At 38.3% G+C, this 22,731-nt stretch overlaps 1 long non-coding RNA gene across 1 annotated transcript; it reads right to left on the bottom strand.

Annotated features, from left to right (window-relative positions):
* Window positions 1-13,194: 13,194 nt before the first annotated feature.
* On the bottom strand, window positions 13,195-19,537 carry LOC139363147 (uncharacterized). Its single transcript, XR_011623063.1, has 3 exons — window positions 19,377-19,537; window positions 14,210-14,272; window positions 13,195-13,584 (listed from the first exon to the last, which is right to left on the bottom strand). It is a non-coding gene; the product is annotated as an uncharacterized lncRNA (long non-coding RNA).
* Window positions 19,538-22,731: the final 3,194 nt, after the last annotated feature.

The raw sequence follows: 22,731 nt of genomic DNA, 5'->3' as shown, positions 1-22,731 counted from the left end.
ATTTCGGCTCACTGCAACCTCTGCCTCCCGTGTAAGAAATTTTTTTAAATGATCTTGAAACCTCTTGGATTTTTCTTTTAATATATCCCATACAATTAACAATATCCTGAATCTTTAGAAATATGATTGTCTATTTCACATAGTTGGAGAAATATAATTAAGAGCAAAATTACCTCCCAACACAGAAAACCTATCCACGGACAGAAAAGAAAGAATTTTTATTACTCAATATTCAACCAGAACGTATATCACAAGCAATCTGCTAAGAGATTTGCAGAGAGAAAAAAAAGTCACCCTTTTAAATAGCCAAGCAGATACAATCCATAACATACATGTTTTCAAGATTAAACAATTGCTAGTCCTCAAGTAAGAGGACCTGACAGCACCATTTGTCATACATAGTTCATCCTAAATTTACTTAGTAGGGTTGGGGCACAGAAAATGATAGCCAAAAACACGGTACTTTGGCATACTGAATGTTTTTGTCAGAGGCACTCAAACCATAGTGACTCCATCTTGAACACGGGCTGGGTAAAATGAGGCTGGGACCTACTAGGCTGCATTCCCAGGAGGCTAGGCATTCTAAGTCACAGGATGAGATAGGAGGTCTGCACAAGATACAGGTCACAAAGACCTTGCTTATAAAACAGCATGTGGTAAAGAAGCTGGCCAAATCCCACCAAAACCAAGATGGTCTCCTCTGGTCATCCTTACTGCTCTTTTTACACTAATTATAATGCATTAGCATGCTAAAAGACACTCCCACAAGTGCCATGACAGTTTACAAAAGCCATGGCAACTTCCAGAAGTTACCCTACACGGTCTAAAACGGGGAGGAACTTTTTCAGTTCTGGGAATTGCCCACCCCTTTCCCAGAAAAATCATGAATAATTAACCTTTTGTCTAGCGTATAACCAAGAAATAACTGTAAGTATAATTAGTTGAGCAGCCCACACTACTTCTCTGTTTATGGAGTAGCCATTCTTTATTCCTTTTACTTTCCTAATAAACTTGCTTTTGCTTTATTCTATGGACTCGCCCCGAGTTCTTTCTTCCATGAGATCCAAGTATCCACTCTTGGGACCCCTTTCCAGTAACATTTTGAATTAAGAAAAATTGAATGGACTCCAATATTAGCCTCAGAACCAAGATCTCTCTCTTATCTTTCCTGGGCCCCCTGTCTGTTTCTTTTCTGAAGCACCAAATGCCCTTATCTGACTAAGAGTTTCTTTCCAGAACAAATGCAATTGTCTTAAGACCTTTTCCCTAGGAATCTCACAAAATAACTGGGAAATCAGCATGGTGGCTCACACCTTTAATCCCAGCACTTTCGGAGGCTGAGGCAGGAGGATCCTTTGAGGCCAGGAGTTCAAGATCAGCAGGGGCAATATAATAAAATTATGTCTTTAGAAAAAAAAAATCAAAAGATTGCTTGAGGTCAGGAATTCAAAGCTGCAGTGAGTTATGATCATATCACTGTACTTCAGCCTGGGCAACAAAGCAAAACTCTGACTCTAAAATAAGTTTAAAAAAAAAAAAAAGGCAAAACAAAAAAAACAAAAAAGATCAACCACCTGAGACGAGAAGAGACTGGGAGAATTATCACCACACCCAGATAATTTCCTTTATTTTTCTGAGGCCAGCTCCAAAATAGGTTTTATCTGCCTAGTAAGACAAATTTTGTTCACAGTTAAGTTTTACCTCTCAGCTTCCCTTCACCAGAGCTCACAGGAATTTTGCCACAGGCCATTGTTCTTTGGGCTCACTCATTTCCCCGAAAATCACCTACTCCTACAACCCCCGGCACCCTTTTGCCTATGAAGAAGGGCATAGACAAATCTAGGCCTCATTGGGTTATTGGAAAATCATTCTCCTGCACTTATACACATTTTTAAAAAATGCATACTTTTTTCTCCCAGTAATTCTACCTTTTGTAAGTTCATTTTCAGGAACCTTTAGCGGGGGAAAGGAAAACTTTTCCTCTTCATCCCTACAGTAGCTGGGATGACCATCTGTGGTAGCTAAATAGCTTTATCCAAAGGAAAAAGAAACTTCTCAGGTCTCTATAACAGGAAGTAATTTAGCAACTTGAAGCAAGGCACCCACATAAGTTAGGCTCCTACCCTCCTACAGAAGCTGGGAGACAGGGGCACCATCCTCCTCGAAGATTATATTTCAAAGAGATGATTCCCAGGTTCTTAAGAAAGACATTCCTGTATCTCGAAGTTTACAAGATGTTTATTTAGCTATCAAAAGAGCATTACGAGACATTCAAACACATATAAAAAGCCCTTCAAAGTGACAAGAAAGAGTCTGCAAGTATTCTGAAGTAAATACCTTAAGAAAAAGCCGGGGCAGGTGGCAAGGGTCTCTTCCCTTATTTTCACTGGGGATAATTAAGCCTTTTTATTTTTTATTTGCATTTGCTTTTATAATACATATGAATCTACACTAAATGTAGCAGATCCTTAAAAGATTAGGAACTCTTAACTTACATTAACATCTGTAGCTGTACATACTACCTTTTTTTCTAACACTCAGGTTTTTTTTCCAACTTATTTTAGGCTCGGGGGTACATGTGCAGGTTTGCTACATAGGTAAATTACAAGTCACAGGGGGTTGGTGTACAGATAATTTTGTCACCCAGGTCATCAGCAGAATAGCTGATAGGTAGTTTTTCAACCCATCCCCACCTCCCACCTTCCCATGTCAAGTAGTCCCAGTATCTATTGTTGCCATCTTTGTGTCCACATGTACTCAATATTTAGCTCCTCCTTATAAGTTAGAACATAAGGTATTTGTTTTTCTCTTTCTGTTTTTCCCTTTGGTGAGTTGCCTCTAGCCACATCCATGTAGCTGCAAACGATATGATTTCATTCATTTTTATGGCTGTGTAGTATTCCATGGTGTATATGTACCACATTTTCTTTACCTAGTTCATCATTGATGTGTATCTAGGTTGCTTCCGTGTCTTTGCTATTGCAAATAGTGCTGCAGTGAACATACATGTGCACGTATCTTTTTGGTAGAACGTTTTATTTTCCTTTGGGTATATACCCAGTAGTGGGATTGCTGAGTTGCATGGTAGTTCTGTTTCAGAATCTTTGGAAAATCTGTACAGTTTTCCACAGTGGTTGAGCTAATTTACATTCTTATCAGAAGTATGTAAGTGTTCCCTTTTCTCTGCAACCTCAACAATATCTGTTATTTTTTTTGACTTTTTAATAATATATATTTTGGCTGGTTTGAGATGGTAATGAGTCAGCCAAATGCCTAGGCAGATAAAAAGAGGTCCTCAGAGAATCTCCAACACACCCCACAAGTTTTTAAATCAGATGCTTTTGTGCAGATAAGGGAATCTGCCCAGAGCTAGCCATGCCCACAGCAGACTGGTGCCAGACATGTGCACTGGGGGGAAATGGGTGAAGCCACGGGGAATTCACACCTTATGCAGGAGAGGCGACTGCTCTCTTCTGTTCCTGTATGGTGGCCTCGGATTCAATCTGTGAGGCTGGAGGCCTGTTAGCCTCTCACTTTGCTGAGAGTTTTTCCTTTTTTTTTTTTTTTCCTTTTTCGCCCAATAAAACGCTGCCCTACTCACCCTTCAATGTATCTACGTGCCTAAATTTTCCTGCTTGCGTGATAAGGAGCTGGATTTTAACTAAACTAAGGAGCAAAATTCTGCAATATTTTGGCATCTCTGGGTGGGCTCAGCTACAAAAGTTCTTATTTGAGATTCTTTGTGGAATAGAGTTCCATCAATGCCGATCTAAAAGGCTTATGTCAAAATAATTATTCCTGCTGCACTTTATGCAAATAATCAGACCAAGTATAAGAATAAAGTCTATTTTGCAAAAAACGCAGTCCTATCATGAATTGTTTTTAACAGAAATGACGACTAGAGAGAAATTATGTTTCAAAACTTATCAAATCGCCAGCTACAGCTCAGAAGGAATGAAAGTGGATACGTGATGTAAAAATCTGGATCAATATTATCCTGCAAATCCTTCCAGGTGATGGGAACAAACAGATTGCCCATTACCTGGAGGTTTCCTCTTCGGAAAAGTAAGACCAATGGAGCTAACAAAAGCCAAGCCTCATCGCCCAAATCTTAGCAAGCATAACTATAGCTACCAAGTTATGCCACCAAGGATGCCTTGGGTGTGTCACAAGACATCTTTTCCTCTCCCTTGTTGGAGGACAAATAAATCCCACAGCTTTGCCTTAGCATTTGGCTTATGATAAGGAATCCATGCAACCTCCCTGGAAGACACAGTTTTGACCCAAACACAATTCCAAGCTTCAGGTCAAAGCCTTAGGAAAAAATTCTGGATCTGAGGGATCCAGAAGCAGATGATAATGGAAGTTAAAAGGCACAGCGCAGGTGAGCAGGACTAGTTCCTGCCAATCAAGCCGAGTTTCCCATTTCATGGATAAACATCACACTGGTATCCATGGCAATAAATAAGTTCTAGGGAATTCAAAGACTACTGAAAGCAGAGGAAATAGGGTGCACTTGGGTAAGAGTGGATACTCCCACCCGCTAGGTCCCCTGTTAACACAGGTGAAAGTCACTTTGACACGCATGGGTGGCACCCTGTCACAGTCACCAGGACTCGGGGATACAAGGACGGAAGATAGAGCAATGCCTCACTTTCTCTCCCTCACTTATCCTGGGTATTTGCTAGGAAGAGAAAGGAACCAGGGGCACCTCCTTCCCTCTTTCTAGATGAGTAGCCATTTACCTTCAGCCTGTACCCCTTAAGAATGCATTGTGAACCCCTGGGATTCCTCTGAAAAAATGCCTTCTTTTTTCTTTTTTCCTCCTCTTTCCTCACTTCACTGATAGGTAATCATGTCTCCGAACTACAAGACACTCCCCTTGAATTTGTCCTCCAAACTGGGAAAAGTTAATTTCCCAAAGTTTAGACTGGTTGGCTTAGGATTGGGCTCAGGGGAAGGGAAGCCAGAAGACTGGCATGTCGGCAAAAGAGTAAAAGTTTTTTTTACTCTTTTGTCATGCTTTTGGCCTCCTTCTCCCTGTGCAAACTAGTAAAAGGCCTCAGGATTTTTGAGCTGCCTTTTTCCCTGCTTGTTTCACTTTAATACATGATTTCTAATAACCTGGTTTGTCTCTTCTTGCCTTCAGACCATCAAACTCCAAATGGTCATGCAGCCAGAGCCTCAGACCATGGCCCCTTTTGCTGGGTACACTTAGGCCCCTGAAGAAGATCTGACTTCCATTTTCCCAAAACAGCTCCCCCTGTCAGCAGGAAGCAGTTAAGATTGGTAGTGATCTTTGTCCTTGTCCTTGTCCTTATCCTTATCCTTAAACTTATCCTAACAGCAGAAAGATGTACTTCTTTAGAGCTGCGAATGAGATGACCAAATGCCTAGGCAGATAAAAAGGGGTACCTGGAGAATGTTTGACCTACCCCAAAAGTGTTTACATCAGATGCTTTTGTGCAGATGAGGGAACCTGCCCAGGGCTTGTCTGGTCATGCCCACAGCAGACTGGAGCCTGACTTGTGCACTGGGGGAAGTGGGTCGAGCCACGGGGAATTTGCACCTTATGTAGGAGAGGCGCCTGCTCTCTTCTGTTCCTGTGTGGTGGCCTGGGATTCAAGATGTGAGGCTGGGGGCCTGTTAGCAGGAAACCTTCTTACTTTACTGAGAGTTTTTCTATCTGTTCACCCATTAAAACCCTACTCTACACACCCTTCAATGTGTCCATGTGCCTAAGTTTTCCTGGTCATGTAACAAGAACTTAGGTTTTAGCTGAACTAAGGAACAAAATTCTGCAACAATATCTTATCGTGGCTTTGATTTGCATTTATCTAGTGATTCGCAATATTGAGCATTTTTTCATATATTTGTTGGCCATATCTTTTGAGAAGAGTCTGTTCATTTCCTTTGTCCATTTTTAAAGGGATTGTTTTCTTCTTTGTTGAATTATGAAATTTCCCTATAGATTGCAGATATTAGACCTTTGTGAGATACATAGTTTTCAAAATTTTTCCCATTCTGTAGGTTGCCTATTTACTCTTTTGATAGTTTCTTTTGCTGTGTAGAAGCTCTTCAGTTTAATTAGGTCATACTTACCAATTTTTGTTTTTGTTTCAATTGCTTTCAGGGACTTACATAAGTTATTTACCAAGGCCAACATCCAGAATGGTATTTTCTAGGTTTTCTTCTAGACTTCTTATAGTTTTATGTCTTATATTTTATCTTTATCCATCTTGAGTTAATTTTTTTGTATTGTGTAAGGAAGAAGTCCAGTTTCAATCTTCTGCATAACAGTTTTACTAGCATTTGTTTCCTAATAATTATACTTACCACCACATCCCTATAGTTTATTGTAGTATGCTTTAAATAAACTGAAAGAACAAGCAATAGAGGTAAGAACTAATGAAAAATAGAGGTGAGAATTATAATTTCTGGATAAAAATGTAGAGTAAATATTGGAAGATACATAATTACACATCATGAAACTAATATCTAACTTGTATGTTAGTGAAATTACTTTTGATAATTTACACTTTTTTCAACAAAATAGCTTATTTTTCTGGTTATATAAATAACACATACACATTATGAAATGGTAAGTAATATATATATCTAAGTATAGGAAAGAGCATGAGTTATCTGATATCTCACATTTGCACTGAGCTAAATGCCATTATTATTTTGTGACTCATCTTTCATAAATTTCAGTTGATTCTTTACTTTGGAGATTTTTCCATTAGGAGATAATGTGAAGCACAATAAATATATTGCAAACATATAAAAAATACTTAATGTTCCAAAATGATTTACTACATAATTTCTATAGAACATGATTTATTTAATCTCTGGGGATCTAAAACTACATTTTTTTATTGGATATGATGAAAGAAGGGTTTTATTTTGTCTTGTGTTATACAAAACAAGTTCTTATTAACAAGCAGTATAAACTGGATAATTTGTGCAAAAGGGAATTTGTTGGAAAAATATTTGGGGCAGAGAGGTGCCCCAAGACACTGAATTAACAGAAAACTGGAGGATCAGGCTTGGAACTAAGCAGGACTGGGCATCTAAGACACACATAGGCATTAAGGATCCCAGTAAGTGTCTCCTTGTCTGAAAGCCTAAAGGGGAGGCTGGAGGAAGGGGAGGGGGACAATTGCCAACCAATCATTCTCAGACTTGCAGCAACTGCTTGAGATCTAAATACCTGGAAAAGAGCTCCTGATTAATCTTCCATGATGGAAGATGGCCTGTTGAATTCCCATCCTAGAAAGACTACACACAGTAAGGAATAGTTATTTACCCACTAGGAAATGAGAAGCTGTGTCCAGAATTTATTCCTTCTGGTAGAATTCCTTCTTGGTCTCACTGCCTTCAAGAATGAAGCTGCAGACCTCATGGTGAGTGTTACAGCTCTTAAAAGTGATGCGCCTGGAGTTTGTTCCTCCCGGTGGGTTCGTGGTCTTGCTGACTTCAGGAGTGAAGTGGCAGACCCTCGCGGTGAGTGTTAAAGCTCTTAAAGGTGGTGCGGACCCAAAGGGTGAGCAGCAGCAAGATTTATTATGAAGAGCCAAAGAACAAATCTTCCACAGTGCCTAAGGGGACCCAAGCAGGTTTCCGGTTCTGGCTCAGGTGGTCAGCTTTTATTCCCTTATTTGGTCCCGCCCATGTCCTGCTAATTGGTCCATTTTACAGAGCGCTGATTGGTGTATTTACAATCTTTTAGCTAGACACAGAGCGTTGACTGGTGCATCTACAGTCCTCTAGCTAGACAGAAAAGTTCTGCAAGTCCCCACTCAACCCAGGAAATCTAGCTGGCTTCACCTCTCAATACATTCAGGAAGAGATAATGGATTCTGCACAACTAAAAAATGTCAAATCACCTTAATAATGCCCAACAAATATTTGTTTTTTGTATATCTTTTTGTGACTTCATAAGAAATCATGCATTTAATAATTTTGATAACATTGGATTTTAACATAAATGACATGACACTCATATTTTTGTTTAGTAAAAAATAAAAAATTCTAGATACAAAATGTAAAACAATTTTTATGAAACTCAGCCCAAGTCTAAGAGTATGAATACCAACTTTATTTCATGCGAGGGCCTAGCTCAGAAAGTTTCTCAACCCTTGGTTACGCTCATTTTTGCTTTCTTAGTCACTTAATTCTCTGCCTTGCTCTATTATCAACTGCTTAAATACTCCTTAACCCTCCTGTTCCTATTGAATCTTCGCTTTCCTATGTTTTATTTGAATTATTTGTTTTCTGCAAAGGTCATACTTTAGTAATTGTTTTTGAGTTTCAGTCTCTATATGTCTCCTAACTGTCAAGACAAAAAGACACCTGAATAAAACAATGACAAAAACAATAAAAATTATTTTGGAAGGTAACTGAGGAATATTTGTCCTTGATAAATCCTCCCAAATATAAATGCTACTTTTTAAAAAAAAGACTCTATTGTACGATTTAAATCCCCCTAGGTCATGACTCAATTTTTCTCTAAGACCTTTCCCTCATAGAATTTTCTGAAAGGTGGAGCTAACTGTAGAAAGCTCTACCCTTCATCCAAATGTTTATTTCAAATAAGCTCCTCTCTGAAAAAGGGAGAGAATATACTTTCTCTTTGTTCCAAAAAAAACAAAAACAAAAACAAAAATCTGCTTTCTTCCACAGTTATCTACTTTCCTTGAGCATTCAGGTACAGACCATGCCAGTGCCCAGCAAATTCTTATAAACAAAAATCTCACCAAAGTTCTCTGGTTTTTCCCTGAATATTAGGATTCCCCCAGTCTGTGCCACTAACACAGATGAATTGAGCCCCGGAAATCCACAACTTAGTAACACACATGCCTCCCCTTCTAAGTGCTACAGAATTTCTCTTTTGATGGAATCTCTCATACCTTAAAGGAATTATAAAATGTTATTAAATGTTTATTTATCTCCTCTGATTCAAGCAGAGAAAGACATTGATGACATTAAAGCTGGCCTCAGAAGCATCTAGCAGAAATATTCGCTTCTGTGGATATACCTTTATTTTTAAACCCTGTATTGGGAAGAGATGTTGGAGCAGGAGTTTAATATCTATCCTACTATCTGTGGAGATGAGATTTTGAAACTAGTCTCATACAGAAACATTGTGATTATTATACCTTGCCTGGGCTTAAACTGACACAGACACAGACACATGGAACACACAAACACACACACATACACACACATACACAAACTCTATCAGGAATAGACATAGGAGTCAAACATATGGAGATCCAAATAACCGCTTTATTATTTATAAAGCTGAGTTGGAGAACACCGTAGCTGTGTTCAAAAGCAGACTTACTAACATGCTGTCTATAAATCTAGACCTTAGGACACCATATCCAAGAGAGTTGAAAAGATAGATCATACACATTTGTGAAATTATTCAATGCTTCATCCCCACTAGCCCTGATATTGTAGCCTTGCTACTAAATGCTGCCTGTCATTAAGCAGCATGAACATCAACTTCTGACCCCAACCAAGACGTACTGAATCAGAGCCTGTATGTCAGCAAAGTCCATGGGGGATACGAATATACATTAAAGTGCGAGAAGTGCTGCTCCAGATGGTGAGAGATGGGCTTCCAGTGTTTCCCAAATATTCTCAGGACCCTTCCTTAGAGATTCTGAAACAGTAAGATGGATCTTGAAAATTTGCATTTTAAAAACCACTCCAGATCGTTGTTATTATCTTTGGAGTTTGGAAAGAATAAATCAGTGCTTCCAAAATGTTAATGGTATATGAACCACCTAAGGGTTTTGTTAAAAAGTGGGTCCTGATTCAATAGGTCTAGGATCAGCCCTGAAATTCTGATTTCTTCTTTTCCTGTAATTGCAGTCTCAACATGTTGCACAGGCTGGTCTCGAACTCATGGGCTCAAGTGATTCTTCTGCCTCAGTCTCCTCAGTTGTTGGGATTGCAGGCATGAGCCACCATCCCAGCACGCTGAGATTCTGATTTCTAAGAAACTTACAGATGATGGTATTGATGCTCATCCACAAACTGTGTTTGACAGGTGGGGATATTCACCACTATACTAACGAGGAAGACAAATCACATTTTACATAGAGTCATGCTTCCTCCCTAGTAGCAGGAGCCCAGCAAACCTTTTGTATAGATTGTGGGCAAGCCCAAGAGAGCTAGGGACAAGGTAGAACCATACAGGCCCAGCAAAACATCCTCTAATGAATACATGCTTCACTTCTCCTCTGCAAATGAACAGGTCAACAGGGCTCGGGAGAGGGGCAGAACTTATCTTCCCAACACTGTTACACTTGGGGAATGAAATGGAAACACTTTAGAAATATAAGGCTTAGGAGAACAGAGTTCTCAACTCACAGGCCCAACAATTCACTGATGTTACTGGTCTCTCAGGGGAGGAGGCAGACAGTGAGATAGGCACCCTGAGGGCCACCTCCAGCACCAACCACTGCCCTGTTATATGCCCTGGCACTGCTGGTGAGCATTGCCCTTTGCCTCAACATGCTTCTGGACCCAGACTAGAGCAGTTCATGAATCAAATCGGTCCAATCACATGTGAGGCTCAGCCTCCTCCTATTTTCCATCTTAAGTTAGACTCAGTCACGTTGCAAACACAGCTCACCCAAGATAATGTATTGAGTCTATATATTATTGTAAAGACACAATAGTAATAATATCCAAAAATACAATAATAATAATAGCAGTATGTCCCAAATTTCAATATTAACCTTCCATCCTTTAATTTTTAGGGGAAAATTAAAATCCAAAGATTAAATCACTTTTCCTCATAAAGATCAAAGTAAATTCTGAATTACAAAGTTAACATTAAAGATAAAGGAATTTCCAGCCAGACGTGGTGGCTCATGCCTATAATCCCAGCACTTTGGGAGGCCAAGGAAGACAGATCACCTGAGGTCAGGAATTCGAGACCAGCCTGGCCAACATGGTGAAACCCCATCTCTACTAAAAATACAAAAATTATCCGGGCGTGGAGGCATGCACCTGTAATTGCAGCTACTGGGGAGGCTGAGGTAGGAGAATTGTTTGAACCCAGGAGGCAGAGGTTGCAGTGAGTCGAGATCACACCGCTGCACTCCAGCCTGGGCAACAGAGTGAGACTCAGTCTCAAAAATAAATAAATAAATAAATAAATAAATAAATAAATAAATAAATAAACAAATAAATAAAAATAAATATAAAAATAAAAGAAGCAATTTTCCCCAAATTCTCGAGCCCCACTACTTTAGACCCACTGAATTGAAACCTCTGAGGACTGAGCCAGAAAATTTGCATTTTGAACAAGTCTCATGAGGATGGTGATATTTTGGGCTGGGAACCACACTAGAAACACTGCATTAGCGGGCACCAAAATGGTTTACCTAACAATGGTTAGGTTTACCTAACAAAACTTGAGAGCCTTTCTTTTAAAGCAAAACAAACAAAAGCAGAAGCTATGCTTTTAGTGACAAGAGGCTTTACTGGAACTAAGAGCTTTCCCTTTCTTAATGACCTAATTCCTCCCTCAACCATGCTGCTTCCGTCAGTCAGCAGCAAAGCGCCATTCATGGCACCCAGGCCTGTGCTGAACGAAAAATAAATCCATCACCAGTGAACAATGGCTTCCACTTCTGTAACTGGAAAAAGTTGATCTAAATCAAATGCATTAAACTTTTCAGTTTATTTGCTAAGTGAATGCTTGGGTCCATTTCAAAAGGTTATCTAGTTCATGCACCTTCTTCTGGGTTTTATAGATGCTAATAAATCAGACTTCTATTCAGATATATGATTTGAAATCAAATGGGAAACAATAGTTTTAATACTGATGTGACAAAGCTGGAATAGAAAATGCAACCTAGATTCACAGGGAAAACAGGATTTCTAACACACACACACACACACACACACACACACACACCCCTCTTCCCAAATCCACTGGAGGTAGAATCTTCCTCATATCTGTTAAGCATCAAGAACTAGAACAAAAAAAGCTACGCTCCTACCCTGCCTCTACATGGCCCTGAACCATTCCCCTAGGGTCACTGATTAGAGCCCATCAGAACAGGAGCAAAAGAAGGTTACTGCCTTGTACATGTGGATAAATGGGAGAGCAGTGCCTTTCTCTCAGTATCAGTTAAATGAGCAAATTATTTGTTTGCCCAAGAGAAGAGTAAAGAAGTTAGATTACTTTCTCAATATCTTCTCCTCTCCTGAGAAAGTGAAAATTCTTTCATGGAAATAGGAGGAAAGAGTAGAAGAGTTCTAACACGTCTTTTTTTTTTTTTTTTTTTCCGGAGCCTCACTCTGTTGCCCAGGCTGGAGTGCAGTGGCACAATCTTGGCTCACTGCAACCTCCACCTCCTGGGTTCAAGCAATTCTTCTGCCTCAGCTTCCCTAGAGGCTGGGACTACAGATTCGCACCACCACACCCAGCTAATTTGTGTACTTTTAGTAGAGATGGGTTTTCACCATGTCGGCCAGGCTGGTCTTGATCTCTTGACATCGTGATCCACCTGCCTCGACCTCCCAAAGTGCTGGGATTACAGGCACGAGCCACCGCGCCCAGCCCTAACACTACTTAAGAAGCAAGAGAGGGTTAGAGGGATATGTGTATTTTTAAACCAGAGCAGCAATTAGTCCCCTTAGTTTGATTACATTTTAGAGAGTCATATTTTGTTAATTGATTTAACCCTAAAACAAAGACATAGGGTTTATTTATCTGTGTTGAAAAAAAGTAAGGCTTTATTATAATCTTAATGAGCCAGTCTTTGGTCCATAAGCCCTCTTAAGCTCAGTTTGTAGCCACCCAGCAATGCCACATGTTAGAGAGGGAGAGTTAGCCATCACTGAGCCAAATATGACCCATTCTTCATTCTTGGACATAATTGATTCAACAATTGGTGTCTTGTTCAAGCTGGACAAAGTTTGCTCCCCATAAAAACTGAAAATTAAAACTTGATGTCAGACTTAATCTGGTTCTAATCTTCAAAGGGAGGTGCTAGTCACCATATTACAACAGGAATATTTGATCTGTATTGAGAAAGAATAAAGTAGACACAGAGATGAGTAGATGGAGAAGGCATTCCAGATCTTTATCTAATGTCAACTGAAGAATCACAAGGTTCATCAATTTGAAATGGAAAGCTTTATTTCTCATAAAGGGTTGCAACCTGCAGTCTGGCCATTTCATAGGCTGAGAATCATAGCTCTGGCAGAACTTGAGATTAAACACCTGAGGGAAGGGGTAAACGGAATGAGAATTTATGCTGAGCATGGTGGCCAAATATACATATTTAATAGGTTATAAGGGAAATGAATATTTATAAAGGGAGAAACATGCACACATACAACTGAGATTCATGCCCTTTCATGGGTGGCATGTTCAAAGAATGGCAGCGTTAGCATAATCTAAGGGCAGAGTTTGGGGCACTCTAATGCTGAAAGGTGAAGCAGAGGACATGAAAACCCTCAGTGCGCAACTGTGCATCCTCCACTGACTGGCCAGAAGCACTCTGTCGTTGGTGGTCTCTTATCGGGAAGGAACGCTGGTCAGTTGCTCTATGGAGACAAAAACGAGGTGCAGCAGTCTGGCAGTTGGCTGAAATCAGCGGTAGAGTGAGTCTTTCGAAAGGACTGTGTTTTTAACCCTTAGGCAAGAAAGTGTGATGGCAGTGAGCAAGGGAGAAAGTATGATGAGGTGTGTTAACCTCCTGACCTGTGAGGCTGGGAATTCAGTCTTAAGGTTTCTCTTGGGTCCCTTGGCCAAGAGAGGGTTTATGCAGTCAGTTAGGAGACTTCAGATTTTATTTTTATTTCTCACTAATTTTTTTCTGAGATCTGGGTGCATCCTTGCTCTTGGTTTTCATGTAACACCTATGACATTTACCTTAAATAAGCCAGTTTCTCTTACTTGAAATAATAAGGACCCCCCCAATGCACCTACTTCCAAATGCTTCCGCCTCTGCATCCTCCTGTTTCCCAAGCACATGTGCATAAGCCGCTTGATATCCCTATGTGATTATGATGTCTCCCTCCCTTACTGTCACTCTATGGCTTCTGGTTCATGATTTGTTTCTTTTTAAAATAAGGCAGAGGTTATAATAATTTCTTAAAGGATTTATTTTTTCATTGTAATTCTTTTTAAGGCAATACATAATGCAGAAAAAACATTAGACAAAAATACCTGATATTTTATTCTGTTCAATTCAGCCAGCTCTCATATAGTATATGAAAAATAGGCTCAGTTCTAGAAATTGGAAAGATAAAAAGGAAATTGCAATTGAATTGTGAGGACAAGTTAGGCAAACTAACAAGCATAGTACAACAGAATGAATATTATAAATAAACTTTGAACACAACGCTATCACAAGGTAGAAAAGAGAATGCCGAATTCTACTTTGAGAGACTGAATAAGACATCACTGAGGATGTTAAATTTGTGCTAGGGCTTAAAGTGGAGGTAATTGTATAAATACAGTTACAAATCATGGAAAGTGCATACTCATTAAAAAAATGCTGGCTGCACTTAATGCTAAATAGTTGGACTGAAGCCAACTTGTTAAAGTCCCTAGTAGGGTGATGATTTCATATTCCTGAGGCAAGGAGAAGGCATTAAAGGTTCTAAAAGACAGGAATAATACCATCATACCTAGGTTTTAGAAAAATAACTCCCAGAGGAATGTGAAATGTGATTATTTATGTGTGCTACTCAGAGAAGGGACTTTAGTTAAAAGGCTTTTGCAGTAATCATGGTAAGAGATAAGTCTCATCTAAGTTTAGAGGGATTAAGGTGAAAGATGGATCAAGAAACATTTTGGAGGTTGAATTGGGAGACTTATTTATAAGACTCACTGACTAGAAAGGCATTGGTGTCTAGAGGAAGACAGGGCTCAAAAAATATATAGTGGTATCACCAGAACAAACAAGGTCACATTCCCCCATATGAAGGCATGCTTTTAGCAGATCTGCCACTCTTAGCAGTATAAAGACGTCGATAGAAACAGACATAGAGATAGAGAAATAGATGGTATACATACAAATGTAGATACAGATATAGACATAGAGGAAGATAAAGATATAGTTGTTATTGCATAACACTTTGATAAAGCACTGAAAATTTCTGCAAATGGCTTAGGTACCAATATTTTTCACCAACTGCAGAAATTCTACCTGAACTTAAGCAATTCATTACTGTAACTAGACTTATATGTATCTGCTTGGAAGCATAGCTATAATGCAAGGTAGTGGGTAAAATAAATATATAAGAATATATATATGTATACATATATAAATAATATACAATATATGAGTATATATGTATGAATAAATATATAAAAATAATATATATAAGAATATATATAATAAATAAAAATATACATTTGTTTATATATAGGGAAATATATATATACACATATGGATAATATCTTGTAAAAAATCTAAAAGAAATACAGGCTTTTGTTAGTTGAAATTATTTTACTTGGAACACTTAGATCTCAAAATACTACAAACATAAAGTGAAAGGCTTAACTTTCCTACTGAGTCGTTTAATAGCCATAGTACCTGTGATCCTGTGATTACTGAAATGTTACCTCTGAAGTTTTCTTTTTTTTTTTTTTTTTTGAGACGGAGTCTTGCTCTGTCACCCAGGCTGGAGTGCAGTGGCCGGATCTCTGCTCACTGCAACCTCCGCCTCCCGGGTTTACGCCATTCTCCTGCCTCAGCCTCCCGAGTAGCTGGGACTACAGGCGCCTGCCACCTCGCCCGGCTATTTTTTTGTATTTTTTAGTAGAGACGGGGTTTCACCGTGTTAGCCGGGATCGTCTCTTGATCTCCTGACCTCGTGATCCGCCCGTCTCGGCCTCCCAAAGTGCTGGGATTACAGACTTGAGCCACCGCGCCCGGCCTGAAGTTTTCATAAGGAAAAGTAGTCATATATTTCCTCAACATATTTAAGGCAAGTGGATAAATAAAAATATATGGAAATTATATTGTATAGTAAACACACTGTTCATCAGAGCAAATTTACAGACTATTGTTAATCTGTGGCATTTATGCTGATTTCCCCTTCATTAATATTAATGAAGCAAACTGTCTCTTCTGTGTAGGAGGCAAACACAGAATAAGTCATATTTTCTGACCTTGAAAGTACCAAACAAGTTTGGTAAGTCTCCTAGGAGTGTCAGTACAGGCCTTATGCTCTTCTGCTGTTTAAGATTAATTGTATCATGTGATTTCCTCAAAGTAGCATTATAAAAAGGAAACACTGCATTTTTGTATTTCTGTTTTATACAGAGGGCAAAAATTCCTCATATCCCCATGAATAAATAGTTTATCTTCTTCATGTGGTATTTTAACTACAGAGAAATTTGATTTTTTATCTAATACAACTAATATAAAATGTTATGAAATCTAAGATTGTACTTTGGTATTCAGAAGAACTGGAGTTAGAACACTGTGTAACTTAGTTGGTTTTTGAAAGTTTCTGTGCAGCAGCTGTAATCAAAGAAGGGTTGATTTGAGAACTAAATTTTAAAAGTGTGTGTCAGACCAGTATAGAAGAATGATGTTGGACCAGTTACATAACCTGTTGAGATCTGAAATTTATTGATATATTCAACTATATTTATTGAGTGCCCATTATGTGTAGACCATGGTGCTAAGCTCAGAGAACACAGTGATGTATCACAATGTTTACTGTTATTGAGGGAGACAGTCAATGTAAGAGTCAATTACAATGTAGCTTACTAAATACCAGCATAAGATAAATAATGGGTACTGTAGGAAAACACTTAACTGTACTGGAGAGTTGGAAGTCAGGAAATGCCTCCTAGAACTGAACAGGTGGTATGTAGAAGTTAGCTACATGAGGAAAGGACAGAAACCAACAATAGTGTTGGCAGAGGAAGAACTTTCATAAAAGCCTAGAGGTTCAAGCCGGGCGCACTGGCTCATGCTTGTAAATCCAACACTTTGGGAGGCTCGCTCAGGAGGGCGAATCATGAGGTCTGGAGATCGAGACCATCCTGGCTAACATGGTGAAACCCCATCTCTACTAAAAATACAAAAAATTAGCCGGGCGTGGTGCCGGGTGCCTGTAGTCCCAGCTACTTTGGAGGCTGAGGCAGGAGAATGGTGTGAACCCAGGAGGTGGAGCTTGCAGAGAGCCAAGATCGCACCGCTGCACTCCAGTCTGGGTGACAGAGCAAGACTCCATCTCAAAAAACAAACAAACAAACAAACAAACAAAAAAAGCCAAGAGGTTCTTCCCTCCTGAGAAGGACACGATAGAGGAAATGGGGATAAAATTGGGTTATTTTGGCTGGAGGAGTTTGTGTGACAAGGGGAATAGTAAGAGAAGAGGAGGGAAGTAGAAAGGACCAGATCAGAAGGGCCTTCTGAAACCTGTATAGAGGTTGAAACTTCATCTTAAGGCAAGAAGAGTCATAAAATTGTTTACATGAGAAAGTCATATCATTGGATATGAGAAAGTTTGAGGAAGTTGAAGATAATTGCCAAAGGTCACTGAAGTGATAGATGGTGGTACTGGATCCGAAAGAAGAAAATGAAGATAGAAGACAGCTAAAGTTATGAGAAAAGGGAATATTTAAGCACCAGAAGATTGACATTGAAAGCCAAGTGTACAGAGTGAAACAGGGAAAGCATGGAAACTAGATGAGGTTGTCTTCAGAGAGCAGTTCTGTGAAAGCACTACTTCGATGGAGATTTCAATTGATCAGAGGATCTGGAGTGTGGCCCATGGGAGCAAGTAGTTGAACAGAAGTTGAGGTGGTCATAGCTGGGACCTGGAGGCAAGCTGTAAGGTAATATAAAGGTAGTAAAGTTGCCTGGAGTTGCTAGGGCATCTTGCTATCATTTCTCTCATACGATTTTCCCCACGCAGCTGTTTTGTTTTTGTTTGCTGGTGGTTAGTTCTTTGTTATGGCAAATTCTGAAATTCAGAACTGATTCAGATCATAACCCCAGTTAACAATAAATTGCTACTTGCTCCCAGTTTATATCTTTCCCATGAGAAGTGTGGGAGGAGAAGACGTTCCTCCAGAAAGCGTAACCAAGGTATTCCTGAGTCCCCTGTCTTCATGCAATCACTTTATTTTAAAAGCTTCTTCTAATTCTACAACATTAACTGAGGAACAAAAATAAACACTTGTGAATCAAGTGTTTTTCAGATAAAGATAATCAAAGTAGTGGTGAACCCAGGGAGTAAAGGCATTAGAGGAAAAGATTCTTTTGAATTAGAAATTGAGATCATCTAGCGTCTCAATGTTTTCTTATTAGGTTATACAGGTATAACAAAAATAGAACAATGTCTTATTAGCCGAACCCAAATATATTTTATTACTGTATAGGAAAGTGATGTTTAAAATCCAAAGCAAAGAGCCTGATTTATTTTTTTTCCTTTTCGAGAGAAAATGTCTACATGGTAAATACAAACTACTCGATTGAATATAATGGTATAAAATCCATATATGTCAATATTATCCACATTTATAACAGATTAAGTAGAATAATTAGAATAAGCCCTAAATAGAGAATGGGAAAAAACTGAGTTCTTCTCCTAGAAAAGGGCAAAAAGCAAATGTATTCTAATCAAAGTGACTTTATATACCATTGCTCCTTAAAGTGTTACTGCATTTTGGTATGAAATATTTCAAAGAGTATACTTGTCAGAAAGTCATCTTATATCTTCAGGGGAGCAAATGATCCATGTCATAAGTTAGAGTTAAGGGTTCATATATTTTTGTTACATAGTACGCACCATGCAACAAAAATATTTCTCCTCTATAAGAACATTTTCATCTGATCAATAAATATTTGGATAAGGTACACCATGATAGGTACTGTTCTGGAAACCATCCATGAGTTAAGGATGGTGAATGGGAAGTAAACTTAGTATTGACTCAACTGTAAAGGCTATCCCAGATGAAAGAACCTATATATTTATGTGTTATTCCCAGAAGGTAACCAACCTTGACACAAATAATAACTAAATTGCTAGCTAAGCAAAGATGTTAAGCAAGGCAGATGCACAAAAATTAAAACAATTAAGTCAAAATCCCAAATAACCAGTATGAACCTGGTTATTTACATTTTGTTATAAATTGTGCCAATCAGGATGAATCAAACTCAGTGGAAAACTGCTAACCTTAACTCTCCTAAATTTAGAAGGTCATAGCTGGTTAATTGCATAATTAGAGAGGTATCATTAATCTTAATAGCTTCTATTGCTTTTCTCTCTACCCAGAATATTCAAGTCAGTTAATCAGATAAAGGAAATGAGGATCTCGTCTTTCTCAGAGAAGTCTAGCCAGACAAGGGAAACCAGTGCAATACCTTTGTGTTCTCAACTCCATAGCAGGAAACTGAAAAATGCTTTACTTATGCAAGCTGCTCACGCAAGGCAGTATCCAGGCCACGAAGATTAGATTATTGTAACTCCCTGTTGGCTGACTTGTTCCATAAGGCCTTACATAAACTCCAGCTGGTGAAGGACAAAGCTGCCAGGTTCCCTCTGAAAAGGGCAGAATTAATCAAAATATATTTCTCCCTATCTGAAACCCCAATGTTAGCTATTGGTTAAAAAATAAAGTAGTGTCCCGATTTTCAAATTACTCTTTTAATTCAAGGGGTAATATCTGGCCCAACTCCAATGTGCTTTTTACAACCTCTTAGCAATTCATGTTTCCTGGCCAGCTTCTGAACTCTGCTGAAACAAATCTGCTTCGTGTCCCAAGACCATTTCAGGGCTTTATGAAACAAGGGTATTTCTATAATCTCAACCATGTGGAGTTCTGCTTTGATTACCATGCATTGGGTTCGAAATACATTGATTTAGATAAAACTTTATAGCAAGTATTTCTCAGAACAATCTAGAATGGTGTAATTTTATTTCTCATTACCCACAGGTAATGAGACATTTTCCTTACAGATTGGGACTTCAAATAATATTTGATCTATACGTTCCAAGTCATTGAGCTAAAATCAATTACTAGTCATTGAGCTAAAATCAATTACTTGGAATGTATGGATCAAATATTCTTTAAAGAGGTATCAGTTAGCTAGCATGCAGAAGCATACACACAGGGACACATACACCCACAAACTATTTATATTTCCAAGCTGTAAATTCAACAGAGAAATACAGGAATTTTTGCAATTGAGTCTGTTCCCTTGGTGAGTAGCCAAATCAAACTTTACTAACTGAAAGCAAAACAAATTAACAAGGGCATACGAATTTTGGGTATATAACAATACAGCCAAGTGTGCAATGTTTATTAATCAGAGCTGAAGATACAGGTAAAAAAACTTTGTAACACTTCGCTGGGCACAGTGGCTCACGCCTATAATCCCAGCACTTTGGGAGGCCGAGGTGGACAGATCACTTGAGGTCAGGAGTTCGTTTGAGATCAGCCTGGAGCAACGTGGTTTTAAACTCTGTCTCCACTAAAAATACAAAAATTAGCCAGGTGTGGTGGCGGGCACTTTTAATCCCAGCTACTGGAGACGCTGAGGAAGGAGAATTGCTTGAACCCAGGAGGCGGAATCTGCAATGAGCTAAGATCACGCCACTGCAGTGGAGCCTGGGCGACAGAAGGAGACTCTGTCTTGGGGAAAAAAAAAATAAAAAAATAAAATGTTGAAACACAAAAAAGTCAATGAGAAACTTGCTATTCACACTGAGAATTCTAAGAAAGTCTGAAGGCTATTCCAGAGCTAGAGACCTGCTGAGTCTCTTCAGTGGAACAGTTTCCATTCAGATTTCTTTCCAAGAGCTTATCAGTCCAGAAGACTTGAATAGACATTTACAATTTTAATAAGCTTTCCCTAATATGAGAGGGAATATGAAGTCACCCCTTCATATTCCAATGCCAGTAGAGCCAACAATGTTCTTTCTTGGATTTATGATAAAAATGAACAAATAACGACAATATTGGCATTATCATTGCCAATGATGGTGAAAGATAAGGATTCACCATCTATTGAAAACCTATTTTAATGTATTATGGTCTACTAAGCATTTTATATGCATTATCTTATTTATACTTTATAACAAACTTGCAAGGTATACATCATTATTCTGCTACTTTGTTTTCTTCCTTTACTAAGTCAAATATTGTAAACATAAAAATATATTAGGAAAAATCAGCATAATTAAATATTTTCTGCAATACATAAAACTAATCATTAATTTCTAATATCATAGGCTATTAATATTTTCAACAAGTAGGCAGATTCCAGAAACAAGTCCAAACTTGAAGAAAGCAACCAACAAAGCATATTTTTTTTTTTTTTACTTTTCATCTTTGCTCTGAAGGCAGCAACATTTGCAGGAGGGTGCAGAGATGCTACAGTCTCAGGAATAAGCCAGATATCTTCCTAGGTTAAAGAACATGGGAAAGAAGCCTGTAGCAACCAGCACTGCTGGAGAGTAGTTGTGGAGATGGGTATGAAGAGGGAAACTCAGAAAAAAAAAAAAACAAGCCAACAAGGGGAGTCAAATGACTAAAAAAATTGAGTCAAGTATATATTTGACCCGTGTGTTTCCATTCCTCGATTACACATTTACCCGTTGGACTTCATGCAGTCTGAAGCGAGGCTTTAATTACCATGTACCCTAAGTTGAGAAAGAGTTTATAATTGGAGTCTATCCAATGTAATTGCCTGCTAAATCAAAAACATTTACACTCTTCAGGGGACTGTAGCAGAATCTAGAGTGCTCACAACAAAACATCACAATGTACAAAATACAAAATTACTCAACATATGAAGAACCAGGAAAGTTGACCTACTCTCAACAGAAATAAAATCAAGAAATGGTAATCCCAAGATGATAGCAGGTATTGAAATTTTTAGAGAAAAACTTTAGGGTAGCTATTATGATCATGCAAATTAAGCAAGAGAAACTTCATTAATAATGAATCAAAAGTGACTACATTTTAACAGAGAAATAGAAAACATTAAAAAGAACCAAAGTAAACTTAGAACTGAAAAGTACATCTCAAAACACACAAATAACAACACCAGATAAGCCTAATTGTAGAATAACAGAATGGTGATGACAGAGAAAGATAGTGAAATTCACGATGGATTCATAGAGTTTATCCACCTGAGTAGGAGAAAAAAAAAAATGAAGAAAACATGGACAGAGCCTTAGGTAACTGTGACACAATATTGAAAGGTCTGACGTAAACATAATCGAAGGTGCAGAAGAAGAGGAAGAATGAGGCAGAAAAAAATGTTTAAAAAATAACGCCTGAACACTTCTTAAATTTGATTAATGACATAAATACACAGATTCAATAAGCTCAGAACATCAGAAGCAGAATAAATAAGAACAACACATAGATGTATCCAAACTAAATTACTGAAAACCAATGAGAAAGGGTAAATTTTCAAAGTAGTCAGAGAACAATGAAATACTGCATCAAGGGAACAAATATAATGAATGAATAAAGATTTCTCAAAAAGTATTGAGGCCAGAAGACCATGGTAAGTATCTCCAAAGTGCTGGTAAAAACAAAAAAAAAAAAAAGAAAAGAAAAGAAAGAGAAAGAAAAATGGAAATCCAGAATCTTGTGTCTAGCTAAATTATCCTTCTAGAATAAAGGTGAAATAAAGATATTTTCAGATAAATAAAAATTAAGAAAATTTTCCATTACACTATGCCGTAGGAAATGCTATTAAAAAA

This window comes from Macaca nemestrina, chromosome 5 (assembly GCF_043159975.1).
Source record: "Macaca nemestrina isolate mMacNem1 chromosome 5, mMacNem.hap1, whole genome shotgun sequence".
NCBI classification, from domain to species: Eukaryota; Metazoa; Chordata; class Mammalia; order Primates; family Cercopithecidae; genus Macaca; species Macaca nemestrina.
This window is presented reverse-complemented; position numbering and strand designations above follow the sequence as displayed.